Raw genomic sequence first — 22814 nt, 5'->3', positions numbered from 1 at the left:
ATGGAATGAATAAAGTCTATGCCTTTTCTGGATGATGTGCCAATAAAAGGCTGTGATGAGAAAGATAAAGATGGGGATTTGGATTCGAAGGGGTGCCGCAAGTTTGTGGCGAATCAAATTAAGGATTGTGATATGATTCTATCCAGGCTTGAAGAGGTGAATCTTACTTTATTTGGACTGAAATCAGTGTTTGGGATTGGTGAAGTGCTAATAGTGGGGCATCTTTGTAGTACTAGTGGACGCCGACCTTATCCAGCCAAGATAGATGCAATACAAAGAATGAAAGAGATATGCATTAATGTTACAGAGCTGAGGAGATTTCTTGGTGCATGTGTCTTTTATGTTATTTGGATCCCACATTATGCACATGTAGCAGATCCTCTTTATCAACTTTTGAGGAAAAATCAAAAATTTTTGTGGAGTGCAGTATATATTAAAGCTATGCGGAAGCTGAAATGTTTGCTCCAATCATCACCTACTCTAAGGAAGGCAGATTATGAGTGTGGCAGGCCTGTGATTGTTACAGTTGATACTAGTCCTACTGGGATAGGATGGGCAGTAGGACAAGATGATGAGGATGATCACAGGTATGTAATCAGATTTGGAGCAAAGGTATTAAGCATTCGTCAGCGAAATTATCCGCAGATCAAGAGGGAGCTATGGGGAATAGTCACTGCTCTAAAATGTGAAAAAGAATATCTTATTGGGGCATCTGTACTTGTGGAAACTGATTGCTTGCCACTCCTTGGGATGATTGCAAGTTGCACCACTCCAGATATCGCTATGCTTAGGTGGATTGCCTATATCAAGTCACTAAATCCTGAATTTGAGCATATTGTGGGAAAAGATAACCCAGTTGCAGATATGCTATCAAAAGCCAGGTATGAAGATGAAGAAGGGATGATTAGTGACATTGATGATGTAGGTACAAAATTCTATACTACTGCATATGCAAAAGGGGACCATACTTGCTTATTAAATGCACTTGAGTCTTTTACTGAGGAAATGTATGAAGGAGATTGGTTGCTTATTGGTCAATACTTGAGTACTTTGATAAGACAGGAAAATTGGTCTGACTCAGAATTTAAGAGGATCCGCAGAAAGGCATATGGGTATTTTCTAAAGGATGGGTACCTGTGGAAGCATCCTAAGCAGAGGAATGCTATGCCACAGAGTCATATGTGATAAAGAGACTCAAGGGAAGCTCATGAAAGAATTCCATGAGAGTCTCTGGGCTGGACATCGAAGTGTGTGGGCCACCTTTACCAAAATAAAGGAAAGATATTGGTGGAAAGGAATGTACAAGGATGTATCCCAATATGTGGAAACATGCATGGTATGTCAAATGTACTCGAATGTGCGACATCGTGATGGCCTGCAACCAACCTACCCACCTGCCATGCATTACAAATGGGTAGTGGATCTAGTTACAATGCCTTTGGGAATTTGGCAGATGCGGTACATAGTACTTGCAAGAGAAGACCTGACAAATCAGGTAGAAGGGCGTGCTCTTAGAACAAAGAGTACAGAAACAGTATGCAAATTTCTCTTGGAAGATGTGATTTGCCGGTATGGTTGTGTTGGGAAAATAACAACTGACAGGGGTGAGCTAGATGCTGAAGAAGCAAGGGAATTCTTTTCTAGAATTGGCATCAAATTGGCCCTAACATGTGCTTACAGCCCTGAGGGCAATGGTAAAAGTGAGCGAGGACATCCTCCAATCATTAAAGCTTTGGCTAAGGCATGCAGAGGAAGAATGCGAGAGTGGCCAAGACTGCTACCATATGCCTTATGGGCTAACCGTACAACTCATAGCTCAGTGACAGGATACATGCCTGCAGAATTAATGTATGGTCAGAAGCCAGTAATGCCAGTTGAAGAAGTAGTTCCAACTTGGAATGTATTACCCTGGGTGGAAGAATTGAACATGGAAGACCTCCTTGCATTGCGAATGAGGCAGTTGGAGAGAAGGCCTGAAGATGTAGAGCTTGCTAAAGCTCGTTTGAAAGATGCAAGGTTGAAAAATAAAGAAAGATTTGATAGAAGACATATCCGGCCAAAAACCATTGAAGAAGGTGACTGGGTCCTAATGTATGATAGTAGTCTTGATAACCAGTTCACTGTGCAAAGGAAGTTTGCAAAAAGATGGTTTGGCCCTTACATTGTCAAGCATGTGCATGGAAATGCCACGTATACCCTGTGTGAGCTTGATGGAACAGAGATAAAGAATCTTGTAGCAGGCAAAAGGATCAAGATGTTTAAAAGAAGGCATGACAGTGATCCTTTTGATTCGCAGGAGACTCAAGATGAGAGGCTTTTGATAGTGATAGCATGGATATGGTTGAGAAGAGGAAGAGGATGATCTTCCTGGTAATGTAGAAGATGAAGACGACATTCAGATATATGTGGATCTTGATGATGACTTGGCACATACCGGAGGATGTGAAGGTTTAGAGGGGGTGGATGTCATGCCATGGCACGTCTATGGTGTGAAACCATGCATGTGAGGCCATTAAATGCAAATCCAGATGCATGGGATTAATTAAGTGCCACAGTGTACATGATGTGTATATGCCTTTACGCATTCCGAGGGCTAGCAGAAGTCTCTGTGCCTGTGTACATATGGTGTGCGTGGTTTACGAATAAATTTTGCCATGAATGCCCTGGCAAATGTACAGAGTAGGTGGTTTTATGGTTTTTTTTACGAGCTGATGGTGATGCCTGCACGTGAAAGTGTGCCGGGAACTCCAAATGTGATGATGGTTGGTCAATCTAGGGCTGGTTCTGGATGCAAGGATGACACTCCATTTTTAGCAAGCGTCTGATGATCATCGGCAGTGCATGGCACCAATGGAATTGGTCGTATTTTGGTGAGGAGAGGTGCTGATGATGATGAGCTGTGGGCAGATGTTGCATAATTTTGGAAGGTCGTGGTGCTGCACATGAACTTGAGAAGCAAGGTAATAAGGAGGCATTGGTGGCCATTATTGAGCTTTGAAAAATAAATAAATAAATATAATGCAACGTGGCCAATTAAGGAATTGCCACATGGAGGTTCTTTTTGGCTGCCAACATGACGTCTGGAAGGTGGCGAAAGCATGGAGAGAGCGGGTGATGCGTGACCGCCTGGGGGGTACGAGAGGGGAGAGGGAAAAAGATGAGTAGAAAGACCAGTGAAGGGAGCGCTTTTGTGCATGAGAGCATTCGCGCTGGGGAATACTAGGGGAGAGGAGTCGGTTTTGAGAAGGGGGTCTTGTTTCAGACAGAAGCGTGGAAAAGGAGGCCGCAACAAGCATGGGGAAGGGGTGTGACTGCTTTGGAGCTGGAACTGCTGGGAGCTCTTGGGCGTAGCCGGAGGCTTTAGAGAAGTAGCCTTTGTAGCCACAAAGACCTGGAGCGGACAGACGTGCGGGTGATGCGTGGCGGCCTGGGGATACGAGTAGCGGGAAGCTTGTAACAGGGGGGCAGTGGCGAAGAAGGAAGGTGGGGGGGGGAGATTGGAGAAGTGTGGTAGCCGATCGTGAGTCTGAAGGGCAGCTGGGGGGGCTCTGAGGTGCAGCTGGTGTGGGCTGATAATACTGCGGGGGGGGAATCGCTAGGTGCAAAAAGCGGCAGCGAGGAGGGTGGCCTCAACGGTGGCCGTCAAGGGCTGGGGAATTCTACTGACAGGGAAGAGGGGGCAGAAGCGCAGAGTTTTTTGTTTGTTTGGGGCCGTGTTCTCTACGGAGGGAGTCTTTGGCCGTTGAGAGAGGGAGATGCTGCTGAAGCTTGTGTGAGAAGGGAGTGTGGGGATCGCCTTGGGAAGGGCTGCTGGAGCTCTGGGATGCAGCCGACTGAAGCGTTCTATGCTCTCTCTCTCTCTCTCTCTCTCTCTACCACAGGAAGACTGAAACGTTTGATATCTTTCTCTCACACACAGGCGGAATGATAGTCATCAATATGCTCGCTGACTGGAATGCGCCACAAGTATCTCTCTTTCCTTTCTTTCAAAACTGAATTACAGGAATACTCCATCATGTCTATTCTTGGCTTTTCCAAGGCTGTGCACAAAGAGGAGAAGAGGGACAGCTTGTCAAAAACTTCGTTGTTCTCCATTGGGTAATTTACTGTATACAGGGCTGTGTACGAAGTGTATCTCTCTCTCAACACAGGATTCCAAACACAGTGGTACAGCAAGTATTCTGTTGTTGAGCTTTTAGTTTGATGGTTATTAGACTCGTTTCCTTGGAAAGCTGCGAGCAGCTTGTAGCTATTGTTATGTAGAAAACATTTCCAAGGTGGTTGTTAGGCAGATTGAGTGCCCTATCCTTTTGATCTTTGAAGAGAGGCTAAAATACCATAGGTGTTGTGTTTTGGTGGCTTGTGTGCACTACTTGTCTCTGGTCTTCACAAAACTCTTTTCCAAAATAATATACTACATGATTGCATTGATGAGGCCATGTATTGGTGACCTGGTAATCTTGTACCCATCTGTCTAAATTGAAAAGCTTCTGCTGGTGGTTCTCCTTGAAGAGATAAATAATTTGTTTCCTTGCTAGGATTTGAAGCTACTCTCACAGCCAGAAGTCTCGCACTTTCCCAGCGATACTGCCCACGTTGTCACGACAACGTAATGGCATCACACGTTACGTGCCACATCATCACCAAATTTTGGGACTTCTTGAATATGAAAAATTACCCATCATGCTATATATCATTGAAAAGGTCTCAAAGAGTAGATTCCAAATATCCAAACTTCGCTCATTTCTGAGTTAATTTATAAAAATTTCACCATGCGCCCATTTTTGTAGAGAGAGAACATGTAGAAATCCTTATACACACACACATATACGTATATATATTGTCCTTAGATCTCTTATCAAACTTGTGAATATAAAGTGTGAAAGATAAAGTATCTCACTTCACTCCACATCACTCTCAAGAAGTAGTATGGCATGTAGGAAGAAGTCTGCTCATAAAAGCAGAGTTAAGGTTTGACCACAATTGCCTCCTAATCCTAACAACAAAACTGATATAGTGAATGTATTAAAAGACTAAGGTCGTGTAAAAGGCTAGGAGAAGGGTGTGTGTGTGAATGGACTTATGGTCCACTAGCTCACCTATTTAAAGGTGGAGCTAGAAGGCATTTTGTGTGTGCAAAGGCCAAATTGTATGCATAAGCAACTTAATAAAAAAGATTCGTTCTTGTATTTTTTGGGTCTCTCTCCTCCACTCAACTTGATCTAGCATAAGCACCACGTTTTCTCAACATGGTATCTAGAGCTTGGGTAGATTAGGTCACATTTTGTGTGGTGTAGGACTAGGTTATCCACATTTCACTTCTTGTTGTGGAGATGAACCCCCAGCCAGTGGAGGCCTTCTAGCAACCGTATCTTGGCGTATCTTAGCATGCTCTCAACTAGGAAGTTGAAGACCATCCCTAGGCGCTCAGAATCGTACAGCTAATTGTTGGATTACACCTCTCTTAGCCGTGCCATTGCACTCTGAGCACACTGACGCACGATTTCTGCAGCGCTATTTGTCATACAACAATGCATAGCTTGTGGGAAATCTCAAGCCACACAAGCTTAGGGCTTTTGAATCCCTAAGTCTCAAGGTTCTACAATCAAAAAAACAGCCTCAATGGCTGCTCGACGTGCACGCTAGAAGCAAAAGACCAGGCTGCTCCTGTTTTCTACCATGAAAGCTTCTTCAAAAGTTGGATAAAAGTGTTCGTAAACACTAATAGTGCTAATTAACACTAATGATACAACTAATCCAACAAAGGGGATCCATTTCGGAGTGTTTCTAAACACTAAGAGTGTTCTTAAACAGTAATGGTGAATCTAATCACCAATGCAAGTGTCATTAGATGCTAAAAATGTGCTCTTAAGCATTAATAGTGTTGCTAAACACTAACGGTGATCTTAATCACCAAAGAAAGTGTTCTTTGACACTACTGAAGCTCATCTCCATCAGAATTAGTGGTTTTGGGCACAAACCCTAAGTGCTAAACCATACGCTTGATCATCTTAATCTCTTTTTATGCAACATCCTTGGCTTGATTAAGGGTTGTTGCACTCTCATAAGCCATTCTCCTTCTACTTAAGCCAAAACATCACAAATTTTCTGGTTTTCTTCTTCATAAATCAGCCCATTACACTCTTGTAATCTCCCTTCAATACCCAATGTCAAAGGAAAACACCCAAATTAAGAAGTTCTCAGGAGAGGGCTTCCACACTTGGCAAGTTCTTGTCAAGTACAAGATGATGTCCAAAGGTTTTTGGCCATTTATCTCCGGCACTAAGGTTATTGATCGAACTAAGGCTGAAGATATTGAAGATGATGAGAGGGCACAAGCCATCATCAGGCTCCATCTTGAGATGAGGCTCTTATTCACCATGTGGACCAGCTTCCAACTGCAAAGGAGAAATGGGATGAGCTTGACAAGCTCTATGGAGCTCGTGGTAAGAATTCCAAGATCTCACTTAAAATTGAATTTTTCAGCAAGGAGCTCAAAGAGGGAGACGGCATTGGAGCCTTTATCTCTCACTTGAAGGGCCTTATGGCTCAACTTGCATCAGTGAATGCAAGAATGGATGAAGATGATGCAGTGGTGGCTGTTTTGTTAAAAGCAGTCAAGAAAGTGTACCCCAACTTAGTCACCACCCTGAAGAACATACCTAATCCCACCCTTGAAGGAGTCATTCAATCTTGTCTAGATGAAGAAAAGAGGCCAAAGGGAGGAGCTGAATCTTCAAATGCATCGACTCCATTGAATATATCGACTCCATTGAATATATCGACGAACAAGCTTTGTCACATCAAGTGAGCAAAGTAAGGTGTGTCCATTGCAAAAAGGTAGGTCATTTGGCAAATAATTGTTGGATCAAATATCCCAACAAGATGAAATGTAACAAGTGTAAACAAACGGGGCATCACTTCTAAATGTCCTAACAAAGAGTCAGATGCTAACTTTGCATCAGCCTCTAACTCCACATCTCAATGTAACAACACCTATATTCCTAACCTTGTACGCCTAATGTTATAAAGGCAACCTACGTCCAATACCACCTATTCCAATTTTTTTCATGGTTGGTATTGAGGGGGGGTATTAAAAGACTAAGGTCATGTAAAAGGGTAGGAGAAGGGTGTGTGTGTGAATGGACTTATGGTCCACTAGCTCACCTATTTAAAGGTGGATCTAGAAGGCATTTTGTGTGTGCAAAGGCCAAGTTGTATGCATAAGAAACTTAATAAACAAGATTTGTTCTTGTATTTTTTAGGTCTCTCTCCTCCACTCAACTTGATCTAGCATAAGCACCACATTTTCTCAACATAATGTACACTATCCACGACAATGGTGCTGCTGCTCCACCACCAATAGGTGCTACAAATGCAAGAGCCACCTCTAGCTCCAGCTCCAATGGGTCCTCCACAGCCACCTCATAGAAAGCAAAGATGCACATAGGCACTGTTGCCCTCCGAGAGATAAGGAAGCATCAAAAGGCAACATACTTGCTTATACCAAAGGCCCCTTTCACAAGGATGGTTAGGGAAGTGATGCAAGATGTTCAAAAGACATCTACAAGAAGGTATTATGCATAATATTACAATTGATCGTTGGTCAACCCAAGCATTGATGGAAATTCAAACAACAATTGAATATTATCTCGTTGATTTATTGCATGATGGCTCCGTTAAAGATAAGGATTTACATTTAGTTCATAGGATCTGCAAAACAATAGTGATGCCTTCAATCTTAACCCTATTTAACTAACTAACTAACTAACTAACTAACTAACTAACTATATATATATATATATATATATATATATATATATATATATATATATATATATATATATATATATATATACACACACACACACACACACACACACACACACACACATACATATACATACATGGATGGTCTTTTTGGTACATAATAGGTTTGTACATTTAAAGAATAAAAATTTATACACATTCTCTCAAAAAATCTTAGCAATCTAAACTTTGTGCTAAAAAATCTAGTTGGAAAATGCTCACCAAAAAACTGAACCCTAAAGAGGGATGCTTGCTTGCCTCTCTCATTTTGATATAGGTGCTATAATGCATAAACCTTTGCTTTTTTAATGATTTCTTAATGCCAAGTCTAATAATACCTTATTTCGAAAAGTATGCTAATTTCAAGATACACCCTTAGATGCAAAAGCTTGTGTGCTAAAACAAAATCTTGGATACTTTTTTCCTTTATAAAAACCTTATAGCTTCTTTTATCCTTTACAAAAATCTTTACACTTTTTATAAAAAAGCTTTGATACCTCATAAAACAATCCTTGGAACCCACCAACACCACTATTTTATAACAAAGCTTTGATACCTCATAAAGCAATCCTTGGACTCCACTAGCACCACTTGTATACAAGGTGTGTAATCGACAAACTAGACATAGTTAGGGTAGCTAGCTAGGTAACCCTAATCATGGATTCTTTTTTCCCTTTATAAAAACCTTACACTTTTTATTATAAAAGCTTGCATGATTTTTACCTTTACCAAAAGTCTTACACTTTTTATAGCAAAATCTTTCACCAACTACATATACAAGGAACACAACAAATCATTGTGCACTCCATAAACTAGACACAGTAAGGGTAGCTAGCTAGCTCACCACCCAACCATAGCCTTATGGAGCACTCATGAGCTTAAGGTCAAAAAATCAAATGTCGTTGATTGACCAATCATAGTGCTATGCTGAAACTCTAATGTCCAACACCTCTAGAGCCTAACACACTAGTAGGGCCTTGGTAAATTTTCCAATTCGAGATGCTAATTTATGATTGTTCACTCATTGATATGATCATAGAGACCTAGTTAAATTATCCCTTATTATTATATTAAGTTATTTACACATTGGGGTGCTTGCCCAAGGTACAATTAGCCTAACCTCAATAATAAGATGAGCTTTTCATAGCCTTTAGGGATCATAAAAGTAGTAATCCAAATTCTTAAATTTGGTTGGTGCTCAAATTTATTTGCCATGGCTTAAGGTATCATTCTACAACACCTCAAGATTGATAGTTTTAAAGTAAAGCATTGAAACAATGGAAGTAGCACTTCATGTTGGTTTTACAAATCTATGGATTTATAGGTGAAAAAGAGGTATCTAAAGCTTGAGCACCAAATTTTTAGGGCATGATAAGCTACAAGGTTCCTTTCCTAGTCACATCAGCATGTTCTAGTATATGAGTAACTAGACCACATGCTTATCATCACGGATGCCCTAAATACTATCAAAAGTTCATAGTGAGTCTAATTTTGGTTGATATTTTAAAACATACTCTTAGAAATAAAACAATCTCTAAGTGGTTCATTTAATGGAGAAATTGTGTGGATGAAGGAAACACTTGGCAAAATGTTGCTTCACTCTAGAGCTAGTATCTATATTTTATCTCTCTTAGTCTTTTTTAGGAGGGGGATAATTGAGTCCCATTATGTGGGCATAAAGAGGCTAGCATGAGGCTAGGTGGTTTTCTTGATGTGAACTAGATTATTGGACTCCTGGGGGATTCACTCTTAGAAAACTTATGATATCATGTGAGCCTACAAAGAGATTATCATATCATTTATATAATTTTCACATAAACAATTTGTGGAATGGGAAGGTTGGCTAGGATGCATACCTATTCATCTCTGCAAGTGCAAGGAGGACCTCCCCTTCTTGTGTGTATGATCAAAATTGAGAAATTTGTAGCATACCCTGACATGCCTTTGCACTTGCTATCAGCCCACAACACACCAAAAGAACATAATTAAGATGCTGACATTTAATGGATAATAATCAATGTGTTTTTGAGAATGATGAGAAACCTCTACTAAAGAACACTGGCATGGCCAGAACTGACTCAAACTGAGTCAACAGGTACATGCAATCAACTACTTTCAGCTCTAGGCTTGGGAAGTTGAGTCTTGGTGTTATTTGAAGGTTTTGAGGGATTGGAAGTGCTAGAGGACACTTGGATGGTCCGAAATGACTCAGAACTAAGTCAGCATAGGGACAGTTGGCCAGTTGCTGTCAGCTCTAGGCTTGGGAAGTTGAGTCTTCATGTTATGTGAAGGTTTTGAGGGATTGGAAGTGCTAGAGGACATTGGGATGGTCAAAACTAACTCAAAATTGAGTCAGCCAGCAGGGACAATTAGTTAGTTGTGTCAGCTCTAGGCTTGGGAAGTTGAGTCTTGATGTTATTTGAAGGTTTTGAGGGATGGGAAGTGCTAGAGGACACTAGGATGGTCAGAACTCAGTTCAACAGGGGGATAGTTGGGTCAGATAGGTCAAAATTCAATCAGCAGGAGGTTAGCAGGGAGTCAGCTGGGGATTGCTGACAAGTTCTTTTGGTTTTTGAGGAAAGGATTTTGAAGGAATTTGGGCCTAGAGGACATTTTGTGTGCCTAGTCAGCAATTAGATTTTGAATCAGAATACAGTCAACAGATTCTAGTCAGCTGAGATTCCTTTGCTTGCTATTGGCCCACACTACACACCAAAAGAACATAATTAAGATGTTGACATTTAATGGTGGATAATAATCAATATGTGTTTGTGATTATGACGAGGAACCTGTGCTTATGAATTGCAACCATGCTTTTAAGCGATGGTTTCCATCCCACATAAGAAATTTCTTTCCTTTGAGAATTTTCCACTCAGGATTTTGTTGACATTCTGCCTTAAACTCTTCACACATTGTTTGCCACACAAGGTCCCAATGCTAAATATCCTCTAGCGACCTCGCTCGCTAGATGATGATGGAGCGAGTAAGGGAGTGCACTTGTGAGAAGATCTCGATTCTTGGTGGTGAAATGTTGATGGAGTCAACTCTATATCTCACGAGTCTCGATCGATCACCCTTTACTACAATTGGCTAGAAAAACAATCTAGTCATTGTTGCCTACGCGTTTACGCGTAAGTACAAGAATATATATTTCTTTCCAATTTTTCCACTCGAATCCTTGAAATTGAGGGTTGACATTCGACCAATAAAGCACCTTGGCCTTCCAAATGTGACAAGCAACATAGTGTTTGATGGGCATTACTCATTGTGGAGGAGCTTTTGAGTGCCATAATCCTTCTTGTCCACATTTATTAAATGTAGGATTCAAAAATGATTATCTCTTCAAGGGCCTATAGACAAAGAAAACTGAGCTCGAGTTTCTTACAACAAATGGGGGGTCATTGAAATGCCATTTTTCCAGAGAATTGTGATGTGTGTGGAAAAATGTCCATGTACGACATACTATGTTATGCCGCCTTCCTTAGATGGCATTTCAGGATTAATGATACACTTGGGCCAACGCTCCCACAAAGTTCAAGAAGGGACTTCACGACACCATCTCCTACGAGTGCAGAAATTGGTCGAGGGTTCTGTCCAATTGCAACACAATGTAGGTGCACGAAAGGTTTATCTTTGGGTATGAAGGTGCAAGATTTTCTCCCAATGAAATAGACATGAACATTCTCTTCTTTCCATTACATTATCTTCTCTATCATTGAATACATGACAAACTGCAAGCCAGCTTGCTTGAGCTCCATCTGCCCATGAAGCCATAAAAGTTTGCCTTTCTTTGACCATTTTGAAGCATCACCTCATTCAATGTCTCCCAAAATAGGATTTGTTCCTCCTTTTCCTCAACTTTCATGTCACATGTACCAATGGTGAGGATCTCACGCAAACTACATCCACCAACACACAAGACATGACATTAGTGGTGGCAACCCAGGAGCTCACATGAGTAGAGGCAACAATGCTTAGTGTTTACATGAAAGGGCTTAAGAATTTGGGCTTGCCTTGGATCATACACATGGCAAGAAAAAGTTGTCCACCCAACTATGCACTTCGTGTGATCAAACATCACCCAACTTGTTTTTAGATCACCCTTCCCTTCCCTACTGGATCTACCCCTGACGCTGGCCCCTTTGTGACATCTTGAATATTAAGCATCGATCCTCTTTAAATACTTGTCCTAGGAAGTGACTTGTTTGGAAAAAGTCATACATACATTTTTGCTTCACTTCCAATATACTGTGTCTAGTCCACCATTTCCTGACAAGCTCTCCCTCTTAGCCTTTGTAACCATCCGTTGGAGACTATAGAGACAATATCACATAATGCTACTCAATTTAGTTATTTTAAAAACCAAAATCATCTTATTGGAATATTTTCAAAATAATGGACATAAAAACACACCTTTTTGTTAGCACAAGAGGCCCCATCTACTCAAACATGTGGGTTAGCTTAGCGTCACCAAATTGATGCATGGTGGAAGTAGAACTACTCATTACCAATTCCTCAGTTAGCCTCTTTGCAACATCCATTGGACATGTAAGTATGGGATGATTGATTTTAAGTCAATCAGATCAAAATGGCAAGCTTAGTGCAAATGGGATGACTGATTTTAAGTCAATCAGATCAAAATGGCAAGCTTAGTGCATATGCATCAAAGAGCATCAAGTTGATCACAAAGATTTATGTGAGAGGTGGCGGCTAGCAACAACCAAGGAGGAAGTTAAACAATTAATTCAAGATATCCGGTCATTTTGGAGAAATCGATTGGCACCCACAAAGGAAGTTCATTTCATGGAGAGCTGGCTTCGTTGGTGGGGTGTGAAGATGCACCATTGGCGACATGTCAGTGGATCGATAAGCCCACTTTACACAAGTTATGTACTTCCTTGGATGACGAAGGTTACGAATATCAGTTCTTCTTGTCATTATACACTTCTGAGTGTCCTAAGGAAATTCCCACACCAATAGTGAATATGGCCGAGAGTAAGCATCATAGCTAGCTATCTGGAGAAGGCTTTAAGTACAAAATCACCTTATATGATGTTGCTATTAGTGACTTGTGTAATGCACTCATCCAAAGTTCCAAGAAACATGCATATGAGATGGGTAAACATCTAGGTAGTGGACCTAGCCTAATCAAGTTGATGGAGCATGCAAATCAATCAAGGCCAAACAGACCATCATATGTGGTACCCATTGTCAGAGAAGCAGTTGTAGGGACACCTACCTATGTTGTCAAAAAGAACCTCACTAGACGATGATGTGGAGACAATGTGTAAACATAGCTCCCCAATAATAGTGACAATGTGTAAACATAGCTCCCCAATAATAGTGACAGCAGCAAGTAAAGGAAGCAGATAGACCAGAATATGAGTATGCCACCCAACCACGTAAGACTAGGCACTGCCCTAGGCGAGTACTAGTAGAAGATACAACTAAACCATCCATACCACCCTCAGGAGTGAATAAAGATGCTGCACCAGGGGCACATCCTTCATCAAATCCACCAGTGACACAAGATGGTTGCATGGTGGTTGAAAGGAGGATTAACCAAGCATTTTGGGCTATTCATAGAACTAATTCCAAAAGCCGTGTTAAATTATTTGGATGGAGCCTGAGAGGAAGCGGAGCCACAACCAAATTTTTGTAAATGGTGCTCCAATACCTTCTCCATGCTTCTATTCTCTACAAGAAGGCACAATTACAATCAACAAACACCATAATGGCTATGGTTTTGTAACACCATATGCACACACACATGGAGCGTGGATGAAAGCATCACTCTTATTCCAGCAAAAATCCCAAGCATCTGGCCAGTGGTGGATGAAGGCACTTCACTCACACAGAGTGAGGTGGATGTGGTGCTAACTGCATTAGGATTCAAACTAGAGACAAATGTGTTGAAATTACAGCAATGTGATGAGCTATGGTGGATCAAATACTAGAATCAACATCATTAACAAAGTGATTAGATAATAGCTTAATGTAGGCATGGATAATGAATAACCCTAGCAAGTTCTCATTAGGCCAATGCCTCAATTTATAGAGTTTACATCCAAGCATCTAATCCCACTGATTTCTCCTTGATTCACTCCACCTCTTTTGCTTGATTCTCTCCACCTCTTCACTTTTCCCAAAATATCTCCACACTTCCTAAATCTTCTCATGCTACCCTTTATTCTCTCCTAGTAGATTCTTCTCACCTTTTCACATGTTCTTTCACATTTACACATTCTCTTTTACAGCTTCTAACCAAGGGCTTGTTCCTGCACACACCCTATTCACTTGTATATTTTAACACCTCCCCTCAAGTGAATACTCCTAGCACACCTGGACCCTATACCAAGTTTCTCTCTTACTTGATAGTCCGCGAGACCAGTGTCTAGCACACCTCCCCTCAAGTTAACTTAGCACACCTGGACCCTATACTAAGTTTCTCCCTTACTTGATAGCCGCGACGACGAGTGCCTCAAGTCCCTAAACTCATAGTCCTTGACACTCTCTCTCTATGTGTCCAAGGCTTACTACAAGTTCCCGCGACCTTGACTAAAGTGCTCACACATACATCTATCTACCACGTGGCCTACATCATCGGTGGCTCAGAGGTGGTTTTACTTTGTTGGGATAGGTTACATTGGGTTGTGGGGTCTCTCTCTCTCTCTCTCTCTCTCTCTCTCTCTCTCTCTCTCTCTCTCTCTCTCTCTCTCTCTCTCTGAGATTTTCACATGGCTCCTCACTCTTTGGAGCCTCACATCTTCTCTTGTCTACAGTCTTCTTCTCGTGGTAGCTTCTCTTCACGCGTCCATGTCTTCCTCTTCTTTCAGTCTTCTCGTGGCAGCTTCTCTTCATACGTCCATGTCTTCCTTCAATGCTTCCTCTAGATTTTCTTGGTGTGGATCTTCCTCTTGGAAAGAGATATTCTTCTTCTTTCCATGTGGCTGGGGTCATGAGCTTGTCTGTCACATCTTCTTGCTCCATGTGAGCAACATGTTTAAATGATTTGCTGACAGTTCCTTTGGGCTTTTGATGTTTATCTTGTATCATTATGCAATGCAAACCCAAATCTATGCGGGAGGTCTTACCTCTTTCCTTATTCTGGGGACAAGGGTAGTGTCTGATCCCATTTTTACACTTATGCAATGTGCCCAATACTACATAATGCATATAGCATTCATTCTTATGCACATTCCCAAATGCAACTCTGGCTGTGAATAATCTTGAATTTGAGTGAGATTTATAGGCATTAACCAAGGGTTAAATGCAAAATGATGATTATCACAAATTTATCAGCGCAATTTTACTAGAAATTACATTAAATCAAGGGTAACCAATTTGTACAGAATGGTTGGAGTATCAAACCAACTCCGAATTGCAATATGAAGTTATAGGGATCTATATCAGATACCTAATACTTAATTTGAACCCTCAATTACACCAAAATATAATGATTAAAATTAATCCACTATTTTGTGTGCCAAAAACAGAGTATGCGGGGAGTGCAGATCTAGTGCCTTAGACTTCAATTGAGCTCAAATGCTTTCAAGGCCATCAATAGCAATGAGTCTAGTAGAGGATTAAGCCAAGAAACACAAGATTTGACCAAACATTGAATGCTTAATCGCTATTTTACCAAAGTCACCTGCAGATTTGATGAAGAGCTTGGATCTCATTGTAGACTTGATCAAATTGAAATCTGACTTTACCAGCTTGTAGAGCATGCTTGAAAACACTTGAGGCTAAGAGGAATTAGACCCATTTGATCTGGAGCAACAGAGAAATCAAATTCACCTCAGAAAAATGGTGCCCAAAAATCGGGAGTTCTACGTGGCTGTTTGCGCTTCTGATTTGATTGGCTGGAGTAGCAATGAGTTGGCTGTTTGTGGCTAGAAGGGTTTGGCCTAATGTTGAGTGTGAAAGGAGCTAGAGCTCCTCCACTAGCTGGGGGTACAGAGGCTAGTTGAAAAATAACTAAAATTTTGATTATTTTCTAATTATCTACTAATCCTAATTAACTAGATAATGGGCTCATAAACTTGATGGATTCTAGGCATGGCTTTGATACCATGTTGAAATTACAACAATGTGATGAGCTATGGTGGATCAAATACTAGAATCAACATCATTAACAAAGTGATTAGATAATAATTAAGACATGATTAGTGAATAATTAACTAATAGCTTAATGTAGGCATGGATAATCAATAACCAGCAAGTTCTCATTAGGCCAATGCCTCAATTTATAGATTTTACATCCAAGCATCTAATCCCACTGATTTCTCCTTGATTCACTCCACCTCTTTTGCTTGATTCTCTCCACCTCTTCACTTTTCCCAGAATATCTCCCAGAATATCTCCACACTTCCTAAATCTTCTCATGCTACCCTTTATTCTCTCCTAGTAGATTCTTCTCACCTTTTCACACGTTTTTTCACATTTACACATTCTCTTTTACAGCCTCTAACCAAGGGCTTGTTCCTGCACACACCCTATTCACTTGTATATTTTAACAAAATGGACAATTCTCTCCCCTTGGGGGTGGTGCTAGTAGCCAACCACAAGGTAAAAATGATTTACCTATTAAGAGAGACTCGTTGCCTAACTACACGTCATTCTTACTATAGGTCTAGAATATCCAAGGGTGTTGAACAAAGAATTCAGAGACCTGTAGTATTGGATGCACATGTTCTTGAGGAAAGGTTTATCAGGGAGTGTGAGCATGAGGTGTTTCTTGTGGAGAGAAAAATGGGAAGCTCCATGGAGGCAAACTGCTATGAAGTTGCAATAAAAGAAACACCTCCAACATCGAGTGAACAATTGCCAATCATACTGGCATGCAAACATATTTACTATAAATTTATTAGGGTATCTGGGTTTGATGTTGACTCTCATATGTTTATGCATCAACCAATTTTGAAGGAACATGAGGTCATGATGACATTGACAAAGGAAAGATCATATATTTAATACCACACCTCTCCTGCATTTTTGCCATCCTTTTGCACACCCTTAGTAGTATTGCTATTTTTCTACACCTCTCCTACATTTATGCCATACTTTAAGACATGTTGTAATGGACTGCTTTTTGTGCTTCCTTTTGCACACCCTTATTAGTATTGCACTTTTTGTTTTGTGACTATTGAGAAACTTGCCACAAATTCAAAGTTTTCATGAGTTTGTTTTTTTTGCAATTCTTCTATAATCTATAATCTCAATAGTCTCTTTGATCTCTCTGATCTTTGACCCTGATCTCTCTACCTTATTTACTCTGCTTCAAAACATTAGTTAAAGAAAATATTAATTGTAGTGTTGCATATTCATAAGAAAACGTGTTATACACACTCGTGAGTTCGTAGCAAACTTGTTTAGAATAACTTGATCTTCAAAGGTTCTTCAAATGTTATGCATCCACAAAAAATGATTAGCATCTTTGGAGACATGGTGTCCAATATTGAATTTCTTAAAAAGGTTACCCACACTAAAGGAATGCCACTTTTGAGACATGGTGTCCACGCTTGAATTCCAAGCACATGTACGATTGTTTTCAAATCACTCCATCTTCAAAGATTGTGCAGCCACCTTGCCACCTTTAGAGACATAAACCCATTTGAATGGTCAGGTTCCAAAGGACTACAATAGAAGTTCATCTATGTCTCTTCTAATTAAGTCACCATGTGCTTATTTACCATATCAACTTTGACCACGTGCTTATCAACTGTATCCACTATGACGATGTGCTTCTCAAATTTTACATAGATGGATAAGTGCTTGCCAACCGTATCCACTATGACGATGTGCTTCTCAAATTTTACATAGATGGATAAGTGCTTGCCAACCGTATCCACTCTGACGATGTGCTTCTCAAATTTTACATAGATGGAAAAGTATGATGAGCTGTTGAGATTTTTGAATTGATGATGCTCTCTTCTTGGTTGTTTTTTTTAATTGAGACTTGGAAGAAGGAACACCTGTGTGTAAGTGTGTCTGATGGTTGGTGAACTATTAGTTCTGACAATCAGAATGAGTTGAGGTTCAGTGTGCATTTTGTGCCAGCTTGACCTCAATACAGTCAGCTGAGGGTGTAGGGATCTTGCTTTGGTTTGTCTGAGTTGAGGGGAAGTGTCCCTGAGTCACAACTGACAGTCTAAAACCTGTCAGAGGTCTGTTGTCAATGGTTAGAAGGCTTTGTGGTCCAAATGATGTTTCTGTGGACAGCTACAGTCAGGTTCCTGTCATCAGAAGGGTATCCACAGGGTTAGGTCTTGGCTTGGTTTGAGTGTCTAGAGGGTAAGAAGTGCCAGCTGGCTGATACAGAGGAGAGAGAACCTGTATCAGTTGGGTTAGCAAATTTTGTGTCAAAATTTTGAGGCATAAGTGAAGGTCAAAAGAGGGTCAGAGGAAGGTCCAGCAAAGGCAGCAGGAGGCCCCTGAAGTTGTGGATATAAGGTCTGCTGACCTCAAAGGATCCTAGAGGACTTGTTTCTGCTTGGGGAAAAGAGTAGACTTCGAAGGCAAAATTCTACCCTTTCTGCGTCAACTGGGTGTGCTATTAGTCAGCTGGTTATCAGTTGTGGTGTCAGAAGAGGCTCTGAAGTGAAAGATTAGAGGTGCTAGAGGTGTGTGCTGACCTAGGAGGGCATCTGACGGAGGCAGCTGAGGATATCATTTCACATTGAATTAGGTGGAAAAACATTAGCCACACAATGAGGTTGTCAAAGTACAACTGGTGTAACCACTAAGCTCACCAAACCTAGTCAAAAAAAACTTAATCTAGCTAAACAACTCGCTAGAATATAAGTGGTGCAACCATGAAGCTTGTCAAATTCATTCAAGCTTGCCTCATCAAGCTCGCCAAAAATTATTATCCCTACCAAATCTTTCCCCTCTCATTTTACATGCGCACACCTTTAGGCCCCTCTCATTTTACATGTGCACACCTTTAGGCCCCTTGTATGTTTTCTTAATGCCAAGGCTAACAATACTTTATTTAGAAAAGTATGATAGTTTCAAGGTATATCTTCATAATCAAGATTTTAGAAGCCTTAAGGATTTTACTAGCCTTACACTTTTTATATAGCAAAAGCTTTGATACCACGTAAAGCAATCCTTGGACCCCACTAGCACCACTTGTATTACACCACATTGTGCAATTTGCAAACTAGCCTCGATTAGGGCAGCTAGCTAGCTAGCTCACCTTAATCATGGATGTTTTTTTCCCTTTAGAAAAACCTTACACCTTTTATAAAAAAAACTTGCATGATTTTATCATATATAAAAAGCCTTACACTTTTTATAGCAAAAGCTTTGATACTATGTAAAGCAGTCCCCATAGCTCTAGCTAAAGCACTTGTGAGCTTAAGGTTAGACTCAATTGTCAACAGACCAATCATAGTGCTATGTCGAAAGCCCAATATCCCACCCCACTAGAGACCAGGTTAATTACATTAACTTTGCTGTTCAAAATGCCCAGAGTGCAGAATACAGCTTTTGATCCCAATCTGTTCAATTTTCATTAACCACTTTCTTCAAGATTCTCAATAAAATTTATAGGAAGATTCAACTTGACCATTAACTTGAGGATAATATATTGTAGACTTTTTATGAATAATCATGTGGTATTGAGTTAATCTTTTAATTACTCCATTCAAAAAATGTCCTCCTTGATCACTAACTAACTCAATTGGGCATCCGAATCTGGTAATAATCATCTCATAAAGAAATTTTACAACAAAACTGGCTTTATTATCTTTTAATGCTTTAGCTTCCACCCATTTGGTACAATAATCTGTGGCTACCAGAATATATTTGTTGTCATTTCTCTGAGCTGGAGGTTTAAATGGTCTGCTGACAAAATCCAAACCCTATTTCTTAAAAGGTTCCATTAGAAGCACTGGATTGTGGGGCATCCGATCTAATGCACTTGGCTGAACCAATCACGCAGACGTCACATTCTTGAGCAAACTTCCATGCATCTTTAATCACTGTTGGCCACCATAATCCACCTTGAAATATTTTTTGGCCAGTTACTTCTTTAGAAAAATGGTTGTCCACTGATACCTTGGTGTGCTTCCACCAATATTGCTTGTTGCTCATGTACTTGGACAAACCGGCAAATTGTTTGATCAATGCCCATTTTATATAATTGACCCGCAATCACCAAATAGGTTTTATACAATTGACCCACAATTACCAAATAGGTTTTATTTCGGAGAGCTAAATGCTTCTGGAGATCTTTGCTCATATGATCTAGAAAATTTCATTCTGTTAAAAACATAAGCATTTTGTCGTACCAATCTGGAACTGCAGTAATTCGAAACAAATCCGCATTCGATAAAACTGATCTGATACACCTTCCGGAGCTTCTCCATTGTCTATCTAGGATAGAAAATCTATAACTACATGTTGACTGCCTGGTGTATGACAGACAGTAAATTCAAATTCTTGCAATATCAGCATCCACCTTGCTAATTTTCTTGATAATCTAGGCTTTTCGACCAAGAATACCAAAGCTTGATGATCCACATGAAAAGTAAATTTATTGCCCAAAAAAGTAAGCTAAAATTTCTTCACTGAATAAATTATTCCAAGTGCTTCTCAGTTGGCAGTAGAATAATTCCTTTCTACTCTTGATAACATCTAGCTGGCATAATAAACTGGTGGGAACCATTTATAAGTACACTTCCAATTGCTACATCAGAGGCATCAACAAAGACATGGAATGGTTTGGACCAATCTGGTGGTTGAACAATCGGTGTGACTGCCAACATCAGCTGTAAATATCAAAAAGATTGCTAATATGCCTCCATCCATATATACGGAACATCTTTCTTTGTGAGAAGATACATTGGATAAGCCACATCCGCTAGGTACTGCAAAAATCTATTATGCCATTTAATCTGACCCAAAAATGTTTGTAATTCTTTGAGATTATGGGGTGCCAATAAAGCTTTAATTACTTCCACATTCTGGGAATCTATTGCAATTCCGGTTTGCTGACACTACAAGCCCCAACAGAATTCCACTAGTAACTACAAATGCACATTTAGCCGGATTGAGACTCAGGCGGGCGGTCTGGCACCTTTCAAGATAGCGTTAAAAATAGGAGATGCTCCATCATTTTTCTGAAGACACTAAAATCATCCAAGAATACTTTCATAAATGTAACCAAGTAATCATATAAAATTTCTTGAACCATTCTTTAAAATGTCTCTGGAGCATACTTCAGACCAAATGTCATCACATTGGAAGCAAATGCTCTCCATTTTGTAACAAAAGCTGTCTTTTCACGGCGGTCATCTAGGGCCATCAGAACTGTATCCACTGAAACCATCCAGGAAAGAATACATCTCATGTCCCTCAACAGCATCTAACAGGGAATCTGTGAACGGGAGCGGGAAATGATATGTCTTTGTCACAACATTGAGCTTCCGAGATCCACATAGACTCGAAGCTTTCCGTTCTTTTTTGGCACAATTACAATCGGTGACAGCCATGTCACCTTATCCACCGGATACATGAATCCCACTTTCAAAAGTTTATCAATTTCCTCCTTAACTTTGCATAATTTGGATTCATCTAGTACTGCTGAGACAGAAACAGGATCCTCCTTGAGATTGATATGGTGTTGATAAAACTGAGGATCAACTCCCTTCATATCTTTTGTAGCTCCAGGCAAATACATCCATATAAGATTTTAATAAGTTATGGAGTTTTGCTTTAAATTCTACATCCAACTTAGTGCCCTGACATGAACTATCTTTGGATCCTTTGCATCGCCCAGATTCATATCTTCCAGCTCATCTGCTACTATGACCCTATGGATGTGCTTCATTGTAGGGAATATGCATATCTGAGTGAGTGTGTGTGTGTGTGTGTGTGTGTGTGTGTGTGTGTGTGAGAGAGAGAGAGAGAGAGAGAGAGAGAGAGAGAGAGAGAGTTCGGGTTGCATGTACATATAGGCAATCTGTATTTGAAGCGTGGTGCAGTTCTTGCTTTTGCTCACTCTATTAACTATCCCAACAACATAAACGTGCGCGGATGGAGGGGTGAGAGCCATTAACACAAATCAGAAGCCATTGGGCAAGGGGATCCATTTTAAGTTTGCCGAATGAGCACCTCGATCTAGTTCTTGTCCCTGATTCACGCCGCAGAAAATCAATGTCCATTTTAAGTTTGCAGAGAATATGCACATCCGAGAGAGAGAGAGAGAGAGAGAGAGAGAGAGAGAGAGAGGGTTGCACGTACATACAGGCAATCTGTATTGTAAACGTGGTGCAGTTCTTGCTTTTGCTCACTCTATTAACTATCCCAACAATAGAAACGTGCACGGCGGATGGAGGGGTGAGAGCCATTAACACAAATCAAAAGCCATTGGGCAACGAGATCCATTTTAAGTTTGCACCTCGATCTAGTTCTTGTCCTTGATTCACTTCGCACAAAAAGGGGTACAAGTTCTAAGGGTTTTGACCTATTTTGAAAGCAAAACAATATCCAATTATTTTATCGAAGAAAATAAATGTGCGTACGTGTCCGAACCCGGACTCGAACCGGAGACCTCTAGTGTGTGAGACTAGCGTGATAACCAACTACACCATCCGGACAGTTTGGGGAGGGAGGGAGAGAAGGGGGGAGGTAGCAAGAGGGTCGACGGTCTCTCGCACCCAACGCGACTAGACCAAACGCCCGAGGTTGAGATTGAAAACACTAATAGTGTATAGTGGCTGGCAACTCTGTTACATCGCCTGTGTGAGAACGACAGCGCGGGGCAGAGGAGTAGACAGAACTCCCTCTGGACGTCACAACAGGATGATAAGAAGAGAGGCGCCGCAAGCATGGCTTTTGCTTGGAGAAGCCGGCAGCTTATCAATATATCATCATCCTGTTTTCCATTTATTTCACTGACGAGGCGTCAGAGAGACTGACTCCCTCTTCTAATTAGAGTGGCGCTTGACCTGCTTCCGGTTGTGGTCAGTGTCAACCTCAAGATGATTCTTTGA

The 22814-nt window shown here is 40.7% G+C and overlaps 1 non-coding gene across 1 annotated transcript; it reads right to left on the bottom strand.

Moving 5' to 3' along the window:
* Window positions 1-22344: 22344 nt before the first annotated feature.
* Window positions 22345-22418, bottom strand: TRNAV-CAC (transfer RNA valine (anticodon CAC)). The gene has a single exon. It is a non-coding gene; the product is annotated as a tRNA-Val (tRNA).
* Window positions 22419-22814: the final 396 nt, after the last annotated feature.

The sequence above is a fragment of the Cibotium barometz genome, chromosome 3, assembly GCF_041138505.1.
Source record: "Cibotium barometz isolate CiBa-2024 chromosome 3, ASM4113850v1, whole genome shotgun sequence".
Lineage (NCBI taxonomy): Eukaryota > Viridiplantae > Streptophyta > Polypodiopsida > Cyatheales > Cibotiaceae > Cibotium > Cibotium barometz.
This window is presented reverse-complemented; position numbering and strand designations above follow the sequence as displayed.